The 23,929-nt window shown below is 37.9% G+C and overlaps 1 protein-coding gene and 1 non-coding gene across 7 annotated transcripts in view; both read right to left on the bottom strand.

Annotated features, from left to right (window-relative positions):
• The window catches only part of Tfdp2 (transcription factor Dp-2), a 166,649-nt gene extending 146,817 nt beyond the window's left edge, over positions 1-19,832 (bottom strand). For 4 of the 6 annotated variants that reach the window (XM_047563944.1, XM_047563947.1, XM_047563949.1 and 1 more), the window contains exon 1: positions 19,544-19,653. The gene's annotated coding sequence lies outside the window, so the exon portion shown is untranslated. Of the gene's footprint in view, positions 1-19,543 lie in introns of all 6 variants that reach the window. The other 2 variants (XM_047563946.1, XM_047563953.1) reach the window with 2 other exon arrangements.
• Positions 4,197-4,302, bottom strand: LOC124993819 (U6 spliceosomal RNA). Its single transcript, XR_007110342.1, has one exon. It is a non-coding gene; the product is annotated as a U6 spliceosomal RNA (small nuclear RNA).
• Positions 19,833-23,929: the final 4,097 nt, after the last annotated feature.

Raw genomic sequence — 23,929 nt, 5'->3', positions numbered from 1 at the left:
TACTTATATGTAAATGTAATGTTTATATAAAAGGGACAAAAGTAAGTCATATATTCTATTATTGCCAGCTTGACTCAAGATGTCCTGTAGAGGCCTCCATAATAAAGATTTGTGTATTTCAAAAATTCTTCCAACAAAAAAATTTTAAGGGCTGGGACGTAGTTCAGAGGCAGAACACTTGCCTAGCATACACAAGGCCCTAGGCTCAATTCCCAATTAAAAAAAAAAAAAAAAGCCAGCAGTTCAAAATTAAAATACAAAGCAAGTCTTCCTCAAATACTGCCCTCTCCACCTTCTCTATATTTCTTAATATCACATGATGAGTACCATTAATGGAAATGTCATTAAATTTATATTTGTGTTCTTGGTGTGCGTGTGTGTTACATATATGGTATATTTATATATATTTATTTAAACACTACTAGGGATGGAACCCAGGGGTCAATCTACCACTGAGCTATATCCCCATCTCCCCATTTTCAATTTTTTTATTTTGAGACAGGGTCCTCCTAAATTGCCCAAGCTGGTCTTCAATTTGCCATTCTTCTGCCTCAGTGCCCCCTCCCCCAGTAGCTGAGATTACAGGCATGTGCCATCATGCCTGGCTCTTCAAAAACTTTAAATTACAGATGATACCTGAAAACATTCTGGTTACAAAGAAAATCCCCCATCTGAACACTTTAAATCGCATTTGTAAATTTCATTGTAGACAGATTTCCATGCAGAGAGTTCGTTCTATGCATTTTCATATAAGTATTTCCATGTAGAGAAATATCATTTTTGGCATTTTAAAATATTAGTCTTGTTAAACGGTACCATACTGTAATGGTGTTTTCTTTTTTTTGTTTACCAAAGATAGATATATTATCACTGGTTTTTTGTTTTTTTTTTAATTGTAAACAAATGGGATACATGTTGTTTATTATCACTGGTTTTTAAATGTTACAGTCATGCATCTTAATTCTGGTGATCAATCTATACATGTGTACTGTGCTTATATCAATCTGTACATGTGATAACACATCACAGGACTATATAAACACATAAGAAAGCAGTGGAGCATGCCCGTAATCGCAGCTATTCCTAAGGCAAAACGATCTTGAGTTCAAGGTCAGTCTGGGCAACTGAGACTCTATCTCAAAAAAAAAAAAAAAAAAAAAATTGAAAGGGGGAGCTAGGAGGCAGCTCAGTGGTAGAGCACTTGCCTCACATGCATGAAGCTCTGGACTCAATCCCCAGTACCACCAAAAAATAAAATAAGACACACAAAAAGCAAGTGTATACAAAAACTGGTGAAATCCAAGTAAAATCTGTAGTTTAGTTAACTGTGTTGTGTCAGTATCAATTTCCTGGTCTTGATAACGTACTATAGCTAATCACATGCTATCACTTGGGAGAAGCAGAGTGACAGGGCTACAGGACCTCTTTGCACTTGACTTGCAACTTCTTTTGAGTCTATAATTATTTTAAAATAAAGTAAAAGAGATAACAACTGTGTAACTTTTATATTTAATTTCATCTAATAGTTAATATAACAACATGGTAAAAAGGAGGAGAAGCCAGAAAAAAAAAAGGTACACAGTGAAATGTCATTCTCCCAAAATGTCCCCACATCTCCTAATTACCACCTACTCCACTTACACCTCTGCTTGACAGCCACGGTCCCAGTCCTTATGTTTCTGGTATATTTACCTCAGGTTTCTTTAACCATATACAAACAATATGAAAATATTCTACTTTTCCTTTTTTTTTCCTCCAGTGCTGGGGATTAATCCTAGGACCCCACACATGTTAGGCAAATACTCTACCTTTCAGTTACATACCCAGTCCCTACTTTTTTCATGTTCCATAAAGCTGAATATATTGTTCTGTACCTAGCATTTAACAATACAATTGAGTTGGTCTTTTTTTTTTAAGTTTTTTTGTGTGTTCTGTTTTTTGTTTGTTTGTTTGTTTGTTTGCGGTGCTGGGGATCGAACACCCCACAAACAAAAAAAAGCACTTTACCAACTGAGCTATATCCTCAGCCCCTTGTTTTTTATTTATCATATATCACTTTTTCTTCCCCCTGGGGTTCCAGGAATCAAACCCAGGGCCCACCAAGACCCAGTGCAAGCTCCCCAGGCAAGCACTCTATCCCTGAGCTACAGCCCCAGCCCCCAGGTTTGAGATCGCCATAGCAATACAAAAAGAACATCTGCATTCCCTCTTACATCGGCTAATATGCTGCTATTATTCAACTTAAAAAGGAATGCAATTCCCATATGTGCTACAAAATAGATGAAGTTTAAGTGAAATAGCTAAAGCGAAATAAGCTAGTCACAAAATAACAACTACAGCAGGATTCAACTTGTAGGATGTAACTGGAGGAGCCTAACTCAGACCGGCTAGAACGGCCGCTGCCAGGGACTGGGGGGAGGAGGAATGAGGAACTGCTGCTTAATTGGTCCAGAGCTCCGGTTTTGCAAGACAAAAGGTTCTGGAGATGGATGGTGGCAATGGTTACACAATAGTACAGATGTAATTCATAACACTAAACTGTGCACTTTAAAATAGTTAAGATAAAAATAATTAAAATAGTAAACTTTGTTATATGCACTTTACAACAATAAGAAAACTCGGAGGGTTGGGAGTATAGCTCAACGGTAGAACACCTGCCTGGCACGTGAGAGGCCCTGGATTCAATCCCCAGTACTACAAAAAACAAAAACAAGGATAAAAAGCAAGCACAGAACTATAAAGTTCTATTAAAAAAAAAAAAAATCAACACCCCACCCTCCCCCCCCAAAAAAAACAGATTACATAGGAATGACTATTGAACTGCACAAGATTTCTCAAGAACAATGACAACAAAAACCAAGTAAAATAATACCCACAAGGTGCTAAGGGAAAATATTAACCTAGAATTCCAAACTATCTTTCAAAAATGAGGGTGAAATAAACACATTTCCAGAAAGATGATCTCAGCACATTCAATTAGGAAACTTTTAAAGGCTGTACTTCAGGAAAATGGAAACCACACAAAATTCAAAATGAATTCAAGAAAGGGGAAACACAAAAATAAAAAATAAAAATAAGATGAGTATATGTGAAAAAAATCATCTGTATGACAGTTGTACTAATTTTAGAAATTGAAATAAAGGAGGAAAAACAGAAGGAAATGTAGCCTAGACAACAATAACATAAGAAGAAAGAAGTTTTTCACTGGCATTAAAAAAATCTAAAGGTCCTATATTATTAAGAAAATACTGTTTTAAATGAAATATGCTTGCTAAAAATTTACGGAACCACTAAATACATAAATGGCATTACAGGTAAATCTCATTTGTAATTAGTAACAAAATCAATGCAGATGAACACAAAAATAAAAAAATACTGGGACTTGGGGCTGGGGTTGTAGCTCAGGGACAGCACTTGCCTAGCATGTGTGAGGACTGGGTTCAATTCTAAGCACCACATATAAATAAATAAAATGAAGGTCCATTGACAACTAAAAAAATTTTTTTAAATATTTGGACAATATAGTGGCAGAGAAAACCCAACAGCAACAAAGACTGAATACCTGGAAATGAATTTAACAAGAAAGGCATAATGCCTATATGAAGGAATTTTTAAAACAGTGTAAAGCTGGATATGGTGGTACACACCTGTAGTCACAGCTACTGGGAAAACTGAGGCAGGGTCAGAGTGGGGTAACTTGAACCCTGGAGTTTGAGGCCAGCCTGGGCAACACAGCAAGAATCCACCCACCCCGCACTCCGCCCATCAAAAAAAAGAAAAAAACAAGAAAAGAAAGGAATAAGAAATAACATACAGTTTACACAATGGCCTGCATACATATACCACATTACTGTAACAGACAAAAAGTGCAAATAGCCCCAAAGTCCACCAAAATAATGAATAAACAAAATATGGTATATACAGACAATGGAATATTTGGCAATGAAAAAGGAATGACTGATACCATGAATAAACCTTCAAAATGTTATGCCAACAAAAAGGACCAGTCACACAAGATCACATATTTTATGGTTCCATTTGTATAAAATATTCAGAATAGTCACACTTATTGAAACAGAAAGATTAGTAGTTAACAGGGATGAGGAGAATGGGATGGAGAGTGACTGGTAAGGGGTATGGAGTTTCTTTTGTTTGTTTCTTGTTTTAAAATCTCTCCCAAAACCATCATCACTTTTTTAAAAATGGAACACTTGATGAACTTGTATATCATCCTTGCACGGGGTCATGCTAATCTCTTCTGTATCGGTCCTTTTTTAGTATATATGCTGCCCAAGCAAGCACTGGGCATGGGATTTCTTTTCAGAGAGAAGAAAATGTTTCAGAATGAAGTAGAGATAATGGTTGCACATATTTCTGAATATACTAAGAACAACAGAACTATATACTTTAATAAGTTAATTTTATCACACCTGAATTTTCACAAAAATAGAACTGTTTAAACAGAAACCTATATAAGAAAATTTTTCAAATGACCCACAAAGAGGACTGTGGGTATAGCTCACTGGTAGAGAGTAAGCTTAGAATGAACAAGGCCCTGGGTTCAATTCCCAGCATTAAATAAATAACCCTAAAAGACAAACAATGGAAAAACACAATATTCTTGAAGAAGATAACTCACTAAAGTAATTTTTAAGTTCAATGTAATCTCAGCAAAAACACTAACAAGTCATCTTCAGATCTGTATGAGTTGATGCTAAAACTGATAAGGGTACACACCTATAATCCCAGCTATTCCCTTAGGTTAAGGCAGAAAGATCATGAGAAGCCAGCCTGGGTAACACAGCAAGATCCCGTCTCAAAAGCAAATAAATAGGGGCTGGGGTTGTGGATCAGCGATAGAGCACTTGCCCAGCAAGTGTGAGGCACTGAGTTCAATCCTCAGCATCACATTAAGAAAAAAAAAAAAAAAATGAATAAAGTAAATGGTCTATCAACATCTAAAAAAATATTTAAAATAAATAAATAAATACAATTGATTGAGAAACAGTGGGGATATAGGTTAGTGGTAAAATGCTTTACCTAATCCCAGCACCACCATAAAAAATAACTGACATAAAAAAAATGCAAGAATAACCAGAAAATGACTGAAAAGGAAAAACAACAGAGACAGGCTAGCCTTACCAGACATTAAGACATACTATAAAACACCTATAGTTAAAATGTTGGGATACAAGTTCATGAACAGACCAAAAGATCAGATCAGAGAAACAGAACAGAAAATTCAGAATTAGACCAAAATACATAAGGAAATACAGTGTGTAACAAAGGTGGTATCTCCAATCACTGGACAAAGATGGACCTTTTATTCCAGATGATTTTTTTGAAATTGTGGCAAAATACACATAACATAAAATGTAACATCTTAATCATTTATATGCAGTTCAGTGATGTTAATTAAGTATATTCACATTATTGTACGATCAATCTCCAGAACCCTTTCGTTTTGAAAAATTGAAACTCTATACCCATTAAAACATACATTCCTCATTCACTCCTGCCCTCAGCTCCTGGAAACTATCCTTCCACTTTGCACCTCTATGAATTAGACTACACTAGGTACCTTACATAAATGGAATCATACGATATTTGCATTTCTGATATGGGCTTATTTCAATTAGTATAATGGTAAACTTCATTCAGTTGTAGCACGTTGGAATTTTTTAAAAGATTAAATCATATTCCCACATATGCATATACCACATTTGGTTAGCATCTTTCAATGGATATGCGTTGCTTCTATATTTTAATCACTGAAAACATGGGAGTACAGAGAGCACCAATGACCCTGTTTTCAATTCTTTTCAGTATATACTCATAAATGAAATTGCTGTCATATGGTAATTCTTTTTTTCTTTCTTTCAGCCACGCTGGGGATCAAACCCACAGCCTCACGCTTACTAGGCAAATATTCTAACCCTTATTTTTTATTTAAATACTTTCTTAGATGTTGATAGATCTTTTATTTTGTTCATGTATTTATATGTGGTGCTGAGAATCGAACCCAGTGCCTCACACATGCCAGGCAAGTGCTCTACCACTGAGCCACAACCCCAGCCCCTTATTTTTAATTTTTGAGGAACCACCATACTGCTTTCTATAGCAGCTATATCATTTACACTCCTACCAGCAGTGCCCAAAGGATCCAATTTGGGAACAGACCACATCTGTTCTGATATATCAATATATTTTCTTTCTTCTTCTTCTTCTTCTTCTTCTTCTTCTTTATTTTTTGGATATGAAGAAGTATATCGCATTATGTTTTACTTTATTAGTTGTAGATGGACACAATATCTTTATTTATTCATTTTTTTAATGTGGTGCTGAGGATTGAACCCAGTGCCTCATACGTGTGAGGCAAGTGCTCCACCACTGAGCTACAGCCCCAGCCCTCATTGTGATTTTGATTTATATTTTCTTTTCTTTTTTTTTTTTTTCACTGCATGATTGTTTATTTAAAATATTATGACTCTGGATGTAAATACATATGGGCTTCCATAATTTATGGTTATTGATTTATAATTTCTTAATGATTAGAAATATTGGGCATATTTTTATGTTGGTCATTTTTATTGTGCTTGTTGGTCCTCTGTACATCTTTGCAGGAATATCTATTCGAAACCTTGGTTATTTTTTAATCAAGCTGTTTGAGTTTTTATTGTTGAACTATAAGAGACTTTTCTTGGGGAAGCAGTACTGAAGACTGAACCCAGGGGTGCTCTACCACTGAGCTGCATCGTACTGAAGACCTTTTTACATTTTGAGACAGGGTCTCATAGGCTGCAGAGTCTCACTAAACTTTCAACCTTCCTCTCTCAATCCTCCAAGGAGCTGCGATCATAGGCTTGTACTACATGCATGGTTATAGGAGTTCATTATATATTTTATATATTAACCTCGTATCAAATACAATTTTCAAGTATTTTCTGACATTCCATGGTTGCCTTTCACTCTGCTGATGGTATCCTTTGATGCATAAAAGTTTAGTTTTGATGTAGTCCAACTTATTTTTTTCTTCATTGCCTGGCTTTTGGTGTCATATCCAAGTAATCATTGCCAAATCCAATGTATAAAGACTTTCCCATGTTTTCTTCTAATCATTTTATAATTTTAGGTCTTACATTTGGGCCTTTGATTCATGTTAATTTTTGCATATAGTACAAGGATCTAACTCTATTCTTTCCCACATGAATATATAGTTTTCCTAACATGATTTGCTGAAATGATTGTCCTTTCCCCATTGAACAGTCTTGGCACCCGTGTTAAATATCATTTGCCCATACATTTCTGGGTTTGTTTCTGGGTTATTTTATGTCTGTATCTATGCCAAAACCACAAGTTTTGATTACGATAGCTTTGTAACCAGTTTTTTGTTTTTGTTTTTGTTTGTTTTTTGTTTTTTGGGGTTTTTTTTGGTACCAGGGATTGAACTCAGGGGCACTCGACAACTGAGCCACATTCCCAGCCCTATTTTGTATTTTATTTAAAAACAGTCTCACTGAGTTGCTTAGCACCTTGCTGTTGCTGAGGCAGCTCTGAACTCAAGATCCTCCTGCCTCATCCTCCTGAGCTCCTGGGATTATAGGCATGTGCCACTAGTTTTAAAACTGGTAAATGTGAGATTTTCAACTTTGTTCCTTTCCACAACTGTTCTGGTTATTCAGGGTCCCTGGAGATACCATATAAATTTTAGAATGGGTTTTTTTATTTCTGCCCAAAAAAGGTATCATTGGAATTTTTACAGGAATGGCACTGAATCTGTATCTTGCTTTGGTTATACTGACATCTTAACAATATGAAGTCTTCAAGTGCAATAACTCAGGACATCTTTCCATTTATTTGTTTATTCTCTCTTTCAGCAAGGTTTTGTAGTTTTCAGTTTATAAGCCTTTCCCCTATTTTGTTTAAAGTATTTTTAATATTGTCATAAATTGTTTTTTCAACTTCCTTTTCAGATAAGTTAGTATATAGAAGTGAAACTGATTTTTGTGTGTTGATTTTGTATTCTGTCACTTTGCTGAATTTGTTTATTAGTTCTAACAGATTGGGAGTTTTGTTAATCTTCAGGGTGTTCTCATATAGGACCATGTCATCTATGAAGAGTGATAATTTTACTTTTTCCTGTCTAATCTGGATGTCTTTTATTTCTTTTTCTTGTCTAACTGCTCTGGCTGGGACATCCAGTACTAGGTCAGAAGTGGTGAAAGTGGACATCATTGTCTTGTTCCTGATCTTAGAAAAAAATTTCAGTCTTTCACCCTTGAGTATGATATCAGCTGTATGTCTTTCATATATGCCATTATTATATAGAGGCAGTTTCCTTCTATTCCTACTTTCTTGAGTTTTTTTATCATAAAAAATTATGATAAAATTGTTAAATTCCATAAAGATTATTTCGATTATTTCTGTAACAATGGAAAGGACTGTGTATATGTGTGTGTGTGTGTGTATGTGTGTGTGTGTGTGTGTGTGTGTGTGAGAGACTTGAGATTGAAACTAGGGACTTGTGCATGCTAGGCAAGTACTCTACCATGGAGCTACATTTTCTACCCTTTCTATTTTATTTTGAGACAGGACCAGGGTAAGTCATCCAGGCTGGCCTGAAACTTGCAATTCTCTTGGCTCAGTGTACTGAGTAGGTGAGAAGATGGACTTTTCAATAAAAAAATGGTGATGAATAGTTATTTGGAAAATGAAAAGATTAAATCCACATTTTACAACGTATGAATATATGAATGAATTCCAGAAGGATTAAGCAACTAAATGTAAAACATTAAGCCAACGGGCTAGGGCTGGGGCTGGGACTGGGACTAGGATTGGGGCTCGGGCTCAGTGGCAGAACACTTGCCTAGCACATGTTGAGGCACTGGGTTTGATCTTTAGCACTGCATAAAAATAAAAAAATAAAATAAAGACATGTTGTCCATACACAACTACAAAAAAATTTCAAAAAAAGACATGAAAGCAAATAAACACCAACTTAACCAAACTGAGAAAAGAAAAAGATCAATAATAAAAAAACATCAATATGATTAATTCTTTAACATAATGCCCTGTGAAAGAAAAATACATCATTTTTTGTTTTATTTTTTACCCAAATATACCACAAATATTGGACATCCCCAAATAAAAGGACATTCTGATCAGCAGTATCAAGGTCATGAAAGACAAAGAAAAACTAAAGGGTATTAGACAAAAGAAAAGACTAAGGAGAAACTAAATGTAAAGCAGACTTTAGATAGGATCTTGAAACAGAAAAAACATCATCAATGGAAAAACGCAAAATTCAAATCCGGCCTGCATTTTTAGTTAATAATATTATACATTATCATATTACCCTTGATAATTATACAGTCACACAATGCTTAATAAATGGAATAATTCTGAGAAATATGTTATTAGGTGTTTCTTACATCATGTGAACATCATAGATGATAACCACACAAACCTAGATCATATAGCCTGCTACACATGAGACTATATGATGTAGACACATGGCACAGCCTATTGCTCCTAGAGCTATGTTGAACAAAATATGAGATTAAATCAAGCACAAGAGACTCGATAAACATGAGATACACAGGCTGCTGCCAGCATATTCAGGAATACTGTTTTACAGCAAAAAAAAATTTTGGTGGTACTGGGGATTGAACTCAGTGGCACACTACAATTAAGTTACATTCATATCCCTTTTTATGTATTTATAAAGTTGCCCAGGCTGCCTCAAACTGGTGAACCTCCCACCCCAGACTCCTGAGTTGCTAGAAATTATCGGCATGCATCACTGTTATAGCAAGCAAACATTTTTTTTTTTAAGTAGAAGGAATATACTCTAAAATAAGAAGTATAGTACAGTAACTACATAAGTCAGTAATGGTCATTTATCATCAAACACTATATGCTACAATTTGCTGAAGACATGATCCTATATTTAGAAGATCCAAAAAACTCTAGAAAACTTCTAGAACTAATAAATGAATTCAGCAAAGTAGCAGGATACAAAATCAATATGCGTAAATCTAATGCATTTCTATTCACAAGTGATGAATCCTCTGAAAGAGAAATTAGGAAAACCACTCCATTCACAATAGCCTAAAAAAAATACTTGGGAATTAATCTAAACAAAAGAGGTAAAAGACCTCTATAATGAAAACTACAGAACACTAAAGAAAGAAATTGAAGAAAACCTTAGAAGATGGAAAGATCTCCCATGTTCTTGGATAGGCAGAATTAACATTGTCAAAATGGCCATTCTATCAAAGGCACTATACAGATTCAATGCAATTCCAATTAAAATTCCAATGACATTCCTCATAGAAATAGAGAAAGCAATCATGAACTTCATCTGGAAGAACAAGAGACCTCGAATAGCCAAAACAATCCTGAATAGAATAGTGAAACAGGAGGTATCACAATACCAGACATTAAACTATACTACAGAGCAATAGTAACAAACACAGAATGGTATTGGCACCAAAACAGACAGGCAGACCAATGGTACAGAATAGAAGACACAGAGACAAAACCACATAAATACAGTCACCTCATACTAGACAAAGGAGTCAAAAACATACAATGGAGAAAAGATAGCCTGTTCAACAAATGGTGCTGGCAAAACTAGAAATCCATATGCAGTAAAATGAAATTAAACCTCTATCTTTCACCCTGCACAACTCTCAACTCAAAATGGATCAAAGACATAGGAACTAGACCAGAGACTCTGCACCTAACAGAAGACAAAGTAGGCCCGAATCTTCATCATGTTGGTTTAGAATCAGATTTCCTCAATAAGACTCCCAAAGCACAAGAAATCAAAGCAAGAATCAATAAATGGGATGGACTGAAACTAAAAAGCTTTTTCTCAGCAAAGGATACAATAAAGAATGTGGAGAGCCTTCAGAGTGGGAGAAAATCTTTTCCACCCGCACTTCAGATACAGCACTTATCTCCAAAATTTATAAAGAACTTACAAAACTTTACACAAAAATACAAAGAACCCAATCAATAAATGGGCCAAGGAACTGGACAGACACTTTACAGAAGAAGACATACAGGCAATTAATAAATATATGAAAGAGTGTTCAACATCTCTACTAACTAGAGAAATGCAAATTAAAACAACTCTAAGATTTCATTTTACTCCAATTAGAATGGCTATTACCAAGAACACAAACAATAACAGATGTTGGCGTGGATGTCGGGAAAAAGGCACACTTTTACGTTGCTGGTGGAGTTGTAAATTGGTGCAGCCACTCTGGAAAGCAGTGTGGAGAATCCTCAGAAAGCTTGGAATGAGGGACTGGGGAGATAGCTCAGTCGGTAGAGTGCTTGCCTTGCAAGCACAAAGTCCTGGGTTTGATCCCCAGCACCACAAAAAAAAAGAAAGAAAGCTTGGAATGAACCCACCTTTTGACCCAGTTATCCCACTCCTGGGTTTATACCCAAAAGACTTAAAATCAGCATACTACACTAATGCAGTCACATCAATGTTTATAGCAGCTCAGTTCACAATAGCTAGATTGTGGAACCAACCTAGATGCCCTTCAACAGATGAATGGATAAAGAAACTCTGGTATATACACACAATAGAATATTATTCAGTTATAAAGAATAATAATATTATGGCATTTGCAAATAAATGGATGGAATTGGAGAATATCATGCTAAGTGAAATAAGCCAATCCCAAAAAACCAAAGGCCGAATGTTTTCCCTGATAAGTGGAGAATAATATATAATGGGGGTCAGCGGGGAGTGAGAGCAGAAGGGAGGAACTTTGGATTATGTAGAAGGAAATTAGGGGGTGTATGAAAAATGGTGGAATGAGACAGACATCATTACCTTATGTACATGAATGATTACATGAATGCTATGAATCTACATCATGTACAACCATGAAAACAAAATGAGGTACCCCATTTGTGTACAATGAATCAAAATGTAGTCTGTAAAAAATTTAAAAATTTAAAAATTAAAAATAAAAAAATACTATGTGCTATATGGTAAATATATTACAGTAAATATATAAACCAGTAACATAGTTGTTTATAAAGTATTGTACTATACACATCATTTTATGTGCTATACTTTCATATGACTAACAGCATACATAGGTTTTTTTATAACAGTTTCACCACAAACATGAGGAATGCATTATATTATAAGATTTCTAATGGCTACAACATTCTAAGTATTAGGAATTTTTAAGCTCCATTACAACCTTATGGCACCACTATCATATATGCAGTCTGTGGTTACACAAAACACCATGAGGCTCATGATTCTACTATGGTCATATAAAACTGTTAACATCAGGGGAAACGGAATGACAAATGTGACTTAACTCTTCATACTACTTTGCAACTTTCCTATAGGTCTAAAATAAATAAAAATGTTTTATTAAAAAATAGAGCAATTATACAATTTAGATTATAACTATCAAGGGAACTAAAAATAAATCAGGTTATATAGAGGTGATTTTATCAATTCATGCTGTTAGAAGCCAGTAGAGTTCCCACGGGGAAGAAGGAAGATGGTAACAGTCTGTTTCTAGATCTAGGGTGATGGTTACACAGATATATTTAGTTAATGAAAATTCACCAAGCTATATAATTATTAATTGTATAATTTTTTTGAATCTTCATGGTTCCCAAAAAAAGACATTTAACAAGGTTTTACCTCTGGGACTAAAAATATGAGGAAGACTTTCAGAAATTTATAAAATTGAAAACAGTCAAATATTAATTCAAGAGGTTAAAAATTAAAAAAAAGACCGTAGGTCCAGAAAAGTCCGGAAAGCAAAACATGCCCACATGCCTACTCATAACAGCATCCTTGGTCACAGCACCTATGACTATGAAGTACAAAGGTTTTACCACAAGGACACTCCTGCTCTGTGACTAACATTATTGCTATTATATTTTTATTCTTCTTGCCTTTGGAAACTTTAAGCTCTTTTCTTTCATAATAATAACATTTTAATCTACTTTCCCAGGGCACAGTGGTACATGTCTGTAATTCCTGCAGCTCAGGAGGCTGAGACGGGAAGATCACAAGTTCAAAGCCAGCCTCAGCAATTTAGAAAGGGCCTAAGCAATTTAGTGAGATCCTGTTGCTAAATAAAAAATAAAAAGGGGTGGGAATATGGTTCAATGGTAAGGTGTCCCTGGGTTCGACTTCTGGTACAAAAACAAACAACAACGAAAAACTACTTTCCCCCTTCCTTACATATAGGATGTTTTTGAGGACTATATCATGCTCCTTTGTCAACTCAGTGTTTCATAAAGTGCCTGTAAGATAGTAAACACTTCTTAAATGACTGTGGAGTGACTCACACAAAGACTAGTTGGTAGGGAGCCACCATCCCTCTCGCCTAGGATCTGGCTGCTGCTTCATACCATCCCTAAGAATAGGAAGGTTAAAAAGGGCTGGAGGGACTGGGGATATAACTCAGCAGCAGAACATGCACTGAGCACAACCAAGGCCCTGGTTCAATCCCTTGCGCGGGCACGCGTGCACATAAGCACACACACACACACACACACACACACACACACACACGCCCGCGCGCTTAAATTTTAAAAGGTAGTAAACAAAACACAGAATAAGAGAGTTGGGGTAAAGACTCAAAATTATTAAAATTCTAATTAGATAATTATAGATTATCTCAACAGGGACGAAGACTTTAAAAAGGCAGGAGACAAGCCAGATACAGTGGCTTGCACCTGTAATTCCAGTGGCTGGGGAGGCTGAGGCAGGAGGATCAAGAGTTCAAAGTCACCCTCAGCAAAAGCAAGGTGTTTAATGAGACCAGTAACTCAGTAGTAAACAAAATACAATATAGGGCTGGGGATGTGGCTCAGTGATTGAGTGCCCCTGAGTTCAATCCCTGGGACCCACCCTCCCCACCCCAAAAAAAAGGAGACAGAAAGACTGGGAGGATGATCAATAGAAAGCTATTGGCATAGTCCTTTGAAAAAAGGAATGATTGGGCTGGGGTTGTGCTCAGTGCAAGAGCATTCACTTAGCTTGTGTGAGGCACTGGGTTCAATTCTCAGCACTGCATATAAAAATAAATAAAAATAAAGGTCCAACAGCAAATGAAAAAAAAAATTCCTATTTGATTCTTAAATTAAAAAAAAAGAAAAAGAAAAAAGGAATGATAAACTGGGCATGGTGGTGCAAACCTGTAATCCCAGTGGTTTGGGAGGCTGAGGCAAGAGGATTGCAAGTTCAAAGCCAGCCTCAGATACTTAATCAGGCCCTAAGCAACTTAGTGAGACCCTGCCTCCAAACAAAAAATAAAAAGGGATGGGGATGTGGCTTAGTGGTTAAGCATCCCTGGGTTTAATCCCTGGTGGAAGGAAGGAAGGAAAGAGGAAAGAAGGAAAGAAAATAAGGAAAGGAAAGGAGGAAGAGAGAAAAAAAAAGGAATGAGCGGGGCACAATGGTGCTCGCCTGTATTCCCAGTGACTCAGCAGGCTGAGGCAGAAGGATCATACATTCAAGGCCAGTCTCAGTAATTTAGTGAGACCCTAAGCAAGTTAGTGAGACCCTGACTGTAGCTCAGTAGTAAAGAGCCTCTGGGTTTAATCCCAATAACACCAAAAAAAAAAGAAAAAAAGAAAAAAAAAAAAAAAAAAAAAAAAAGGGATGAACCCAGACCATGGTAACAACAGTAGGAATGTTCAGGCATAGCTCTATCAAGAAAAATTCTCTTCAGTTTGGATGGGATAAAATAGCTTTAGTATCCTACCCAAAATGGGCATTAATGAATTTCATCAAGTTAACAGAAACCAAAGCTCAATATGAATGAGAAGACAAAAAAAGAGTTCCTTACTGCTTGAAGCAAATCTTCAATAAGGTATTTTGCTCCAGATAAAAATTGCACACAGTTGTTGGCATTCATTTAGAAACTGGGAGGAGGAAAGGTTGACAGAAGACTAAAGACAGGAAAACACAGCACTGTTGTTCAAAAAAAAGAGAAACGGAATCCTGCATACTACTGATCATTGAAGTTCAAAGTAATTCCAGGCAAGATTCTAGAATTATTATTAAGAGAAGTTCAAGAACACTTAGAAAAAATATTGAGGCTGGAGTTGTGGCTCAGTGGTAGAGCACTTACCTGGCATGTGTTAGGCCCTGGGTTCAATATTTGGCACCACATATAAATAAAGAAAATAAAAGATCCATTGACAACTTAAAAAAAAAAAAATATATATATATATATATATATATGAAAAAAGAAAAATAGTAATCCACATACACGACCAGAAAGTAGTATGATTTCATTAAGGCCAAGTAATGACAGATTAAAGCTTTTTTTCTGAGTTACTAAACTGATCTTATATAAATTTTTTTAAAAAGGTATATAAAATCTGAATTCTAATAAATAAACTGTCAAAGTTTCTCATAATTTTCTTGTAAAAACTTGGAAATATTTGAGGTGCATAATAATAAACTGGCTGAATTTCTAACCAACTGACCAATTTGAACCAAAGAATTAAAATTTTTATTGTTCTTCAGAAAGGCAATAACTCTGCTCTTAGTACTACGTAGTCAATATTTTCATAAAAAATTTGCAAGAGGGGCTGGGGAGATAGCTCAGCTGGTAGAGTGCTTGCCTCCCAAGCACAAGGCCCTGAGTTCGATCCCCAGTACCGCAAAAAAAAAAAAAAAAAAAAAAAAAAAAAAAAAAAAAAAAAAAAAAAAAAAATTTGCAAGAAAGCAATGCCAGCATTATCAAATTTACAGTTTATCAAACACATAATTTGGCATTTATTGGATGAACAAATCAGAATTTTTTTAAAATGTCAATAAAATGAAAACATTCTGATACGAAAATTTTAACACAGATAAATGCAAAGTGCTACCAAAAAAGACTCCATTAATGAATTAGGAAAGCATAACTAAAATTTGGGGGAGAGAGGGCTGGTGGGTCCTACATTCAATCCCCAGCACTGGGGGAAAAAAAATTGGAAAAGCATGAGCAAAACAACTCAAAGAAACTTAGTTGACTACAAAATCAGTAATAATAATTATTATTACACACACAAACACAACAATTAGATGCCAAGAAACATTCTGAACGCTTTATATATACATATATATATATAAATTTAATTTTTAAAACAACCCTATGAAAGTGGTACTATTATTAACACCATTTTACAGATGAGAAAACTAAGGCTCAGTGTGTTAAATAATTTACTCAAAGTTGTTCAGTTAAAAAACTGTAGGGGCAAAACTTAAACCCAAGAGGTTAGTCTAGAGTTTATCTTCTTAACCAGTACATCACTATGAATTAGTATGATGTGGTTGCCTAAGAAGCAAATTTCCTCTTAAAGTACATTCTTTTTTAATTAAAAAAAAAAAAAAAATTGGTACCAGGGATTGACCTGTAGAGCCTTAACCACTGAGCCACATTCCCAGCCCTTTCTATATTTTATAGAGACAGGGTCTCATTAAGTTGCTTAGGACTTGACTAAATTGCTAAGGCTGGCTTTAAACTTCCAATCCTCCTGCCTCAACCTCCCCAGTCCATGGGATTTACAAGCATAAGCCACCACACCCAGTTTAAAGTACATTCCTTAAAAACCAGAGCCAGGCACCATGGTGCCGACCTGTAAAGTCATCCTCAGCAACTTAGCAAGATCTTGTCTAAAACTAAAAAATAAAAAGGGATGGAGATGTAGCTCAAGGATTAAGAGCCTGTGGAGTCAATCCCCAGAATGATGATGACAATGATGACGATGATATCAGAGAGGTAGCCCCAGGTAGGTGGCCCACACCTATAATCCCAGCTACTCAAAAGGCTAAGGCAGAATGACCACAAATTCAAGTCCAGCATCAGCAATTTAAGTGAGACCCTGTCTCAAAATTTGAAAGACTAGGGATGTAACTCTGTGATAAAGCACCCTTGGGTTCAATTCCCAGTACCAAACAAAAAAACAGGGATAACTTAAGATCTTCTATATTAGTTAATACCTAATTTAGAGTACCATACTTGTAAGAATATGAATGAACTAAAATAAATCCTTTAAAAAGCCACAGGTACCATGAAGAGGTTCATAAGAAAACAGTAACAGAAAAGTCACTAGAAGAGGTTAAAAACTGAGAACATTCCTGGGCATGGTGGTGCAACGTGGTGGGGCACACCTCTAATCCCTGCAACTAGAAAGGCTGAGGCAGGAGGACTGCAAGTTCCAGGTCCTCAGAAATTTATCGAGGCCCTGAGCAATTTAGCAAGACCCTGTCTCAAAATTAAAAATAATTTTGTAGCTCAGTGGTAAAGTGTCCCCAGGTTCAATCCCTAGCACAGTGCAAGGTAATACAGGCTTGAGTGTTCATTCACTTCGCTGTAGTGTGAAAAAAAAGATTTGAGAATATTTTGTCCAGAGAAGAAAAGAAAGAGTGAAATATAAATATCTTCAAATATCTAAACTCACAATACAGAAGAGGCAAAACATATACAGTGAGGATACAACTTCCAGCTCAATAAAAGAAATAATTCTATATAAATTGGAAACTATAAGTTGCTTCAGAAACTATTAAGTTATCTCTCCAGAAAAATATGCAAATGCCAAAAATTTTGCTAAATATTTCTAAAGGTTCACAAATCTATTTTTAAATCCATTTGTGATCCACACATAGAGAGTCATGTACCCTAGACTAAAACACAAAGATTCAAGTATGCAGGGCAAGTATACTTAATCATCTTTAAAATCCATTATAACTTAAAATTCTATGACTTAAAAGCTCTCAATCTATATTTTCTAGTTTCTTCTGAGATCCATTCTGATAGACACATCAAGAAGTTTGAAAGATGACAAAAAAGATGTACATCCCATTTCAAGCAGCACTGAGAGCACATGGCTCAGTTAAAAATTCTGGCTGCAAGGGGAAAACTTGCCATGTGCCACCTGAACTTTACATTCACAAGAGTGAGGGTGGAGGAATTTAGGATCACAAAATTATTACACTAGAAAATTTCAATTTCTTTCTTAACCAAACTAGAAACAAGAAAAAAAAACTGAAAAGTAAGAGTTTAATAAGTCGTGGGCTGGAAAGCCCACGTTGTGGGCTACGTTGCTGTGCAAGCGCACTGCCAGAACCTACAGACACCGCGCCTGCCATTAGACTCCACCAGCTCCAGGCACACGATGTTCTAATAAATAACAAATACATCCAGAGCCAGTACACAAGTGTGATAGAATCTGGGGTCTAGGCATTTTTCTCCTGGTACTATCTGAGAATGAACACTGACATTAGGATTAATTATAGTAATATGACAGTGATGTTGAATTAACAGGCTAAGCAATGAGGTGGAAAAAGCAAGATGCAACACAGATGAGTTAAACTATTTTACACTTAATTTTGAACAGAAAAACAGTCGTGACTGTGCCATGCAGAAAAACCGATGAATAACTTCAACTCTATTTATTAGGCGAGACTGGGGGAGACTGCAAGCCATTAAGAGAAAACCAGTGGCCCAGAAAAAAAAATTAGGCGGTAAAAAATCAAATGAAAACACAAGACCGGGGGAGAATGGGGCAGGGGAAGAGTCAGTTACTGATTTAGTAAAGGAAAGCAGATAAGCAGAAGCGGGAGTCTGAGCCCTCTGAAATGGAATGAGGAAAAGAGAAAAGTATTCGAGGACCGAGGGAGTTGCAGCAGTGACTATGGAAAAGGAATGAGGCTGTTAACTGTTTCAACAGAAAAGGGGAAACAATGGGGGGGAGTCCTTTTCTGAACTGGCATCCCCGGTAGTTAATAATAAAAATGCCTAACTCATGCTGGGCACTTAATACCTGGGAGCCCAGTGGCAAGCGCATTCCATAGATTCGTCCCTTTACTCCTCGCAATACCCTCCCCCCTCCGCATAGGGAGGAACTACTATTTTACAGCTGAACAAACCGAGCCCACACAACGCAAGGTAACACGGGCTGAGCGTTCTTTTCCTCCGTTGGACTGTCCCTTCGCGAAATCCTACGACAATCTTGATCCTGCTCTGTGGAGAAGGATCACAGCTTTCCAGAATTTCTCAAAGGTCTCTGGGCCCCAAAAGTGATCCTCTAGAGAAAAGTTCCCTTAGGGGGAAAATGAGGTTCTCCCAAGCACACAAGGCTTTAGAACTCTTGAGAAACACCTGGCAGAGACAGATGGAGCCTTGTGGGTCCTGAGAGGAGGAGGAAAAGTCAGCAAACCAGATTCAGAAGCCATCCTCCTCTGCCGAGAAGGTGGAAAGCAGCCCTTCCCCTCTCCCACCAGGCGTGACTCAGGGACGCCACCTCCCCCGGTTTGCTGTGTGTGTGTGTGTGAGTGCACGACCCTCTCAGTCTTCCGATTCTCGTCCAGACACTCAAGGGTTACTCGGCCAGGCCTGGGAGAACCCGTGGGAATAAGCAGATGCGACTCGGGGTGGCCGGGGGGCCCTTGGGCTCAGGGAGGGAAACCTGCCCCGGCAGGCGCCGCGCCGGGTCCAAAGGGCCTCGGCAAGCAGGCCCGCGCCCTCGCCCCGGACCTTACCGCCGCTCGGGTGCACAGGACCAGGCAGCCACGCGAGCCGGCCAGGCAGAGCCTCAGGCACGTCTTCTGGCGCCGCCGCTTCTCTGGCGCCCGCACTTGGCGGCAGTCGGGGAAATCCGTGGCCTGCCGAGTCGAGGCCCGGGAGTTCGAGGCCCCAACCGTGCGCGCGCCCTCGAGCCTCCCCAAAGAGAAAGGGTCAGGGCGCGCCCCGGGTGCCAGGCAGCGACGGCTGCACCGCCGAGGTCCTGCCGACTCCGTCCGCCCTCACCCGACAGAGCTACTGCCCCGCTTCCCCCGCGCAAGCTTTGGCGGCGGAGCAGCACGGTGAACAGCGATTGGCCCTCGGGATGCATGACGCAAGGCGACGCTTCCCACTGATTGGCCCGGCCGGCGGTGCGTGCAGGGAGTAAACAAACCCCGCCCCCAGGCTTCCCAAAGAGGGGAGGGGGCCGCGCGATGAAGGGCGGGACCTCTGGCGCTGGGCGCCTGCCCCAGGTTCCCCGCCTCCGGAGCGACACTGCGGGTTCCCCGCAGCGACCCGGTCACTCGCTCCCCTGCCGCCTTCTGCCGGCCTGAAACCTGAAATTTAGAAACACTTCCTTCCCCCGCTCCACCTTCTACCCCCTCACCACCTCCACTACCCCCATTCGGCTCCAGGGTGTGAATCTCTTTTCCATCCATCCCCGAAGCAGGAAAATCCCATCCCTCTTGAAAAGAAGGGAACTAGGGCGGCTACTCTCAGTCCCGAGGCCTTTGATGGGTCGCCCCAAGGGAGCGGCGAGAAGGGGGATGGGAATGAGTGACCCTGAGTGAGGCCACGAGTAGGGTCAAATGAGCATCTTGAAATTATGCAGACGGTGGATTAGAGATCACTGGAGGTGTGGACGTTCTTCAATGTCCAAGTAAGTTAAGATGCAAACCAGGCAAGGTAATCATGTCACTTGGAAGTTGAAGAGAAAATCGCGGCACACACCCCACCAAATACCTGTCCATTTATTTCAATATTAAAACTTTTGTCCATGCTTGCATATGTGAAACATCCCATGTGAGCCTCACTGTGGAAGTTCAGAGGTGAGGGACATGGGAGAGGCCAACTATAAAACAATAAATTAGATCTTTCTCACTTCAATTCATTCAAATTTTATAGATTTCCTATACAACAAAACACTATTCTTGATGCTGGGGGTACATCGGAAGACAAAAGAAGAGACAAACAGTCCTGTCTTCATTGAATTTATACCCTAGTAAGGTGAGAAAGATGATATGCAAAAGAAATAAGCAAAATTAAAACTCTTTACATGCTGATATGTGCTATGACAAAAAAATTAAGCAGAGCTTCATTCTTAAATTGTGTGATCAGGGAAGGCAACACTGACAAATGCTATTTAAGTGAATACCTAAAGGCGGTGAAGGAGACAAGAAGAGCACATTTGGATCTTCCTGTAGAATAGGGTAGAAAGACTGTTTCTGCACCACTGTTCATAGGTCAAGTCTTCAGGGTCCAAGAATGCCAAATGCAGTCAATCCTTCACTGACATCTGAAATGCAAAATCCCCAATGGAGTGACTGCATTTTCCAGTCATAAATCAATAGGATTTATTTAGTTTTCCCAAGAAATGTAGTTAAGGCATTATATTCAAATCACTTAATCAATACTTATACCCTAGGCCCTAAAGATATGAAAATTAACAAGGCAGAAAAAAACCTTCACCCTCAAGGAACCAAGTCTAGCAGGGGAGATAGATTATAAACCACCACAAAATGATGTATCAATAACTATAATGGAAGTAGACACAAAAAATGCTTGGGCTAATGTGGGGAAAGAAGTAGACATTGCTGAGGAGCTGTAATTGCCCCAGGATCTCTTTATCTACGTAGACAACTCAGTACTAAATTTTGAAGTATAGTTATGGCTATTTGGGATTACCTTTCACCTTTTTCTAAGGTGAAAACTTGGAGATAACAGTAAGTTGAGACATGAAATTATTGATATTTACCAATTTTTATATGGTTTAACTTACTGCTTTGCAGAGATGTTATGAAGCTTTTATTATGTAATGCATGTAGTAAGTGTTCAATAAATGATGGCAAAATTATCACACTCTAATATTGCTTTTGACAAAATGATTTAAAAGTCAACATCTCAGAACACCTTCCAATGCCACAAAGTAAAATGGGCAATGAAAGTTTCAAATTTTCCATATACTAGTTTGATCTAGCTGTGAATTTCCATGACCTAATCAGGGTATGCTGTAAAAGACAGTAAATGCTAGTTTCACAGCAGGCCAAGAAATTCAGAATAAGGAGGAACAGCTTGGTTTTGAAGCTAAAAACTGAAAGTTCTCCAAAGCAGAATAAACTGTTGAGTTGCCATAGGGAAGAAGACTCATGTAAATCAATTTGTCATTCCTACTCATGGTTTCAGTTTAGCAGTTTACACAACAGTTTTCTGTCTTCCTTCTCATTTTCCAATTAAGGGAGCTTACTTCCTTTGAAAAGGAAAATAAAGCTTCCGCCATCTATAATGCTAGAGAATAGGTGTCTGAAATGCGACAGCACACTTATTGATTTAGCAAACACTTATTAAGCACTTACTGTGTGCCAAGAACTGTGCAAGGAATTGGAAATTCAAACGCAAGTGTCCAAAGAGCTCTGTTAATTGGTATTCCTTGTGCTTGGAACAACCCCCCAATTCACCCTCCAGCTCACCTACATGTGCCTTCTCATTTACAATTAAACACTTTCTCCAGAAAAGTTTCCCTTAACTCCCCATCTCCAGCCCCTTTCCCAGAAAACTCTGTTTGCCTTTCTAACATCTGTGAAACTTGTAACTACTCACTTGGTATCTGTATCCTGCGGGACTGTCAGTTCTTTGGGAGTCAGACCTATGTCAATCTGCTCATCACCAGATCCCTGGTGCTTAAGAGAAGCTCAATAGGTTTTGCACTTTATTATTGAATAGATGATAGTGCCACCGCCCAGCATATTTGGCAAGGGAAGAATAAATACAGTCCTTCCCTAATTGTAAATATGTGGGCCACAGGATTGCCAGCAAAGAGAGGGCTCTGAAAAAGACAGATTACAGTTAACCTCAGGAATTTCCACATGCTACCAGCTCCTGTTGGATGCTGCTCTGTGCAGGTGGAAGTACAGGACACCTGGGCCAGTACCTCTCAAACTTTAATGTCCCTAGGGAATTCTTATTAAAATTTACAGTATAAGGTGGGGCCTAGATTCTGCATTTTCACCAAGCTTCCAAGGGATGCTGATGCTGCCTCATCAGCCAAACATCACGCTTTGAGTAGCAAGGTCCTTAATGACACCTTTTTATCACACAGAAAGATATGCATTGCCAGAACAGTTTCAGATACATTTTTTTTTAAATCATACTTTTTCACATTCAATCCACCAAGTGACTAAAAAGAAATAACACTGAAAAGTGTTAAATCTGGGTCTTGTCTTCCAGAAACAGTTTTTCAATGTACAGATTAATCACCATAATAGTGCAAAATGAAATCAAAGATTTGGAATTTTCTCAAAGAAATCACCTCTACCTAGTTCATTTCAGGATTTCTGTTATGGCAGCAATTTCACATCACCCTTCATAAATTAACTTCTTCTTAATATCAAGTTTCAAGTCTTTTTTTGATAAAATATCTTGTTCATCCTAAAAAAAAATATAAAGCAAGTGTAACCTCTAAAGAGTAATGAAGCTGACACCATGGTGCATGCCTATAATCCCAGAGACCTGGGAGGCAGAGGCAGAAGGATTACAAATTCAAGGCCAGCCTGGGAAACTTAGGGAGACCCTCTCTCAAAATAAAAAGTAAAAAGGGGCCAGGGATGTAGCCCAGTGGTACAGCACCCCTGGGTTCAATCCCAAATACTAAAACAAAATAAAATAAAATAGGAATAATGATAAACTCATGTAACAGCTTGGGAAATAGAAGCACTTCTGAATTCCTATGACTTTCTCTTCCCAAATTAGTATCCTGAATTTTGTTTATAATTTCCTTGTTTTACTTTATAACACACATGTACATACCTCTAAACAATATGCCACTTATTTTTTTCATGTTTTTGAACTTTATATAAAGTCAAAATATATTATTCATCTGTGAATTAGTTTTTGGCCCAACATTTCATCTATCTTGGGAGTATCAAAATAGGTGTTCATTTTCATTGATACCAAAATAAGAACACTATATATTGATAGATATTTGGTATTTTATCCCCCCACCACCACCACCATTTTGATGCTATGGATTCTTATACATGTCTCCTTCATACTTTCCTAGGGTCTTAAGTTATATACAGGGTGAGTCAAAATATGTAACAACTGGTGAGGCCAAGGTCTTAGCTTGCTCTCCTACACAAACATTCTGA

This window comes from Sciurus carolinensis, chromosome 9, assembly GCF_902686445.1.
Source record: "Sciurus carolinensis chromosome 9, mSciCar1.2, whole genome shotgun sequence".
Lineage (NCBI taxonomy): Eukaryota > Metazoa > Chordata > Mammalia > Rodentia > Sciuridae > Sciurus > Sciurus carolinensis.
The sequence above is the reverse complement of the archived record's forward strand: the minus strand, read 5'-3'. Positions and strand labels throughout refer to the sequence as shown.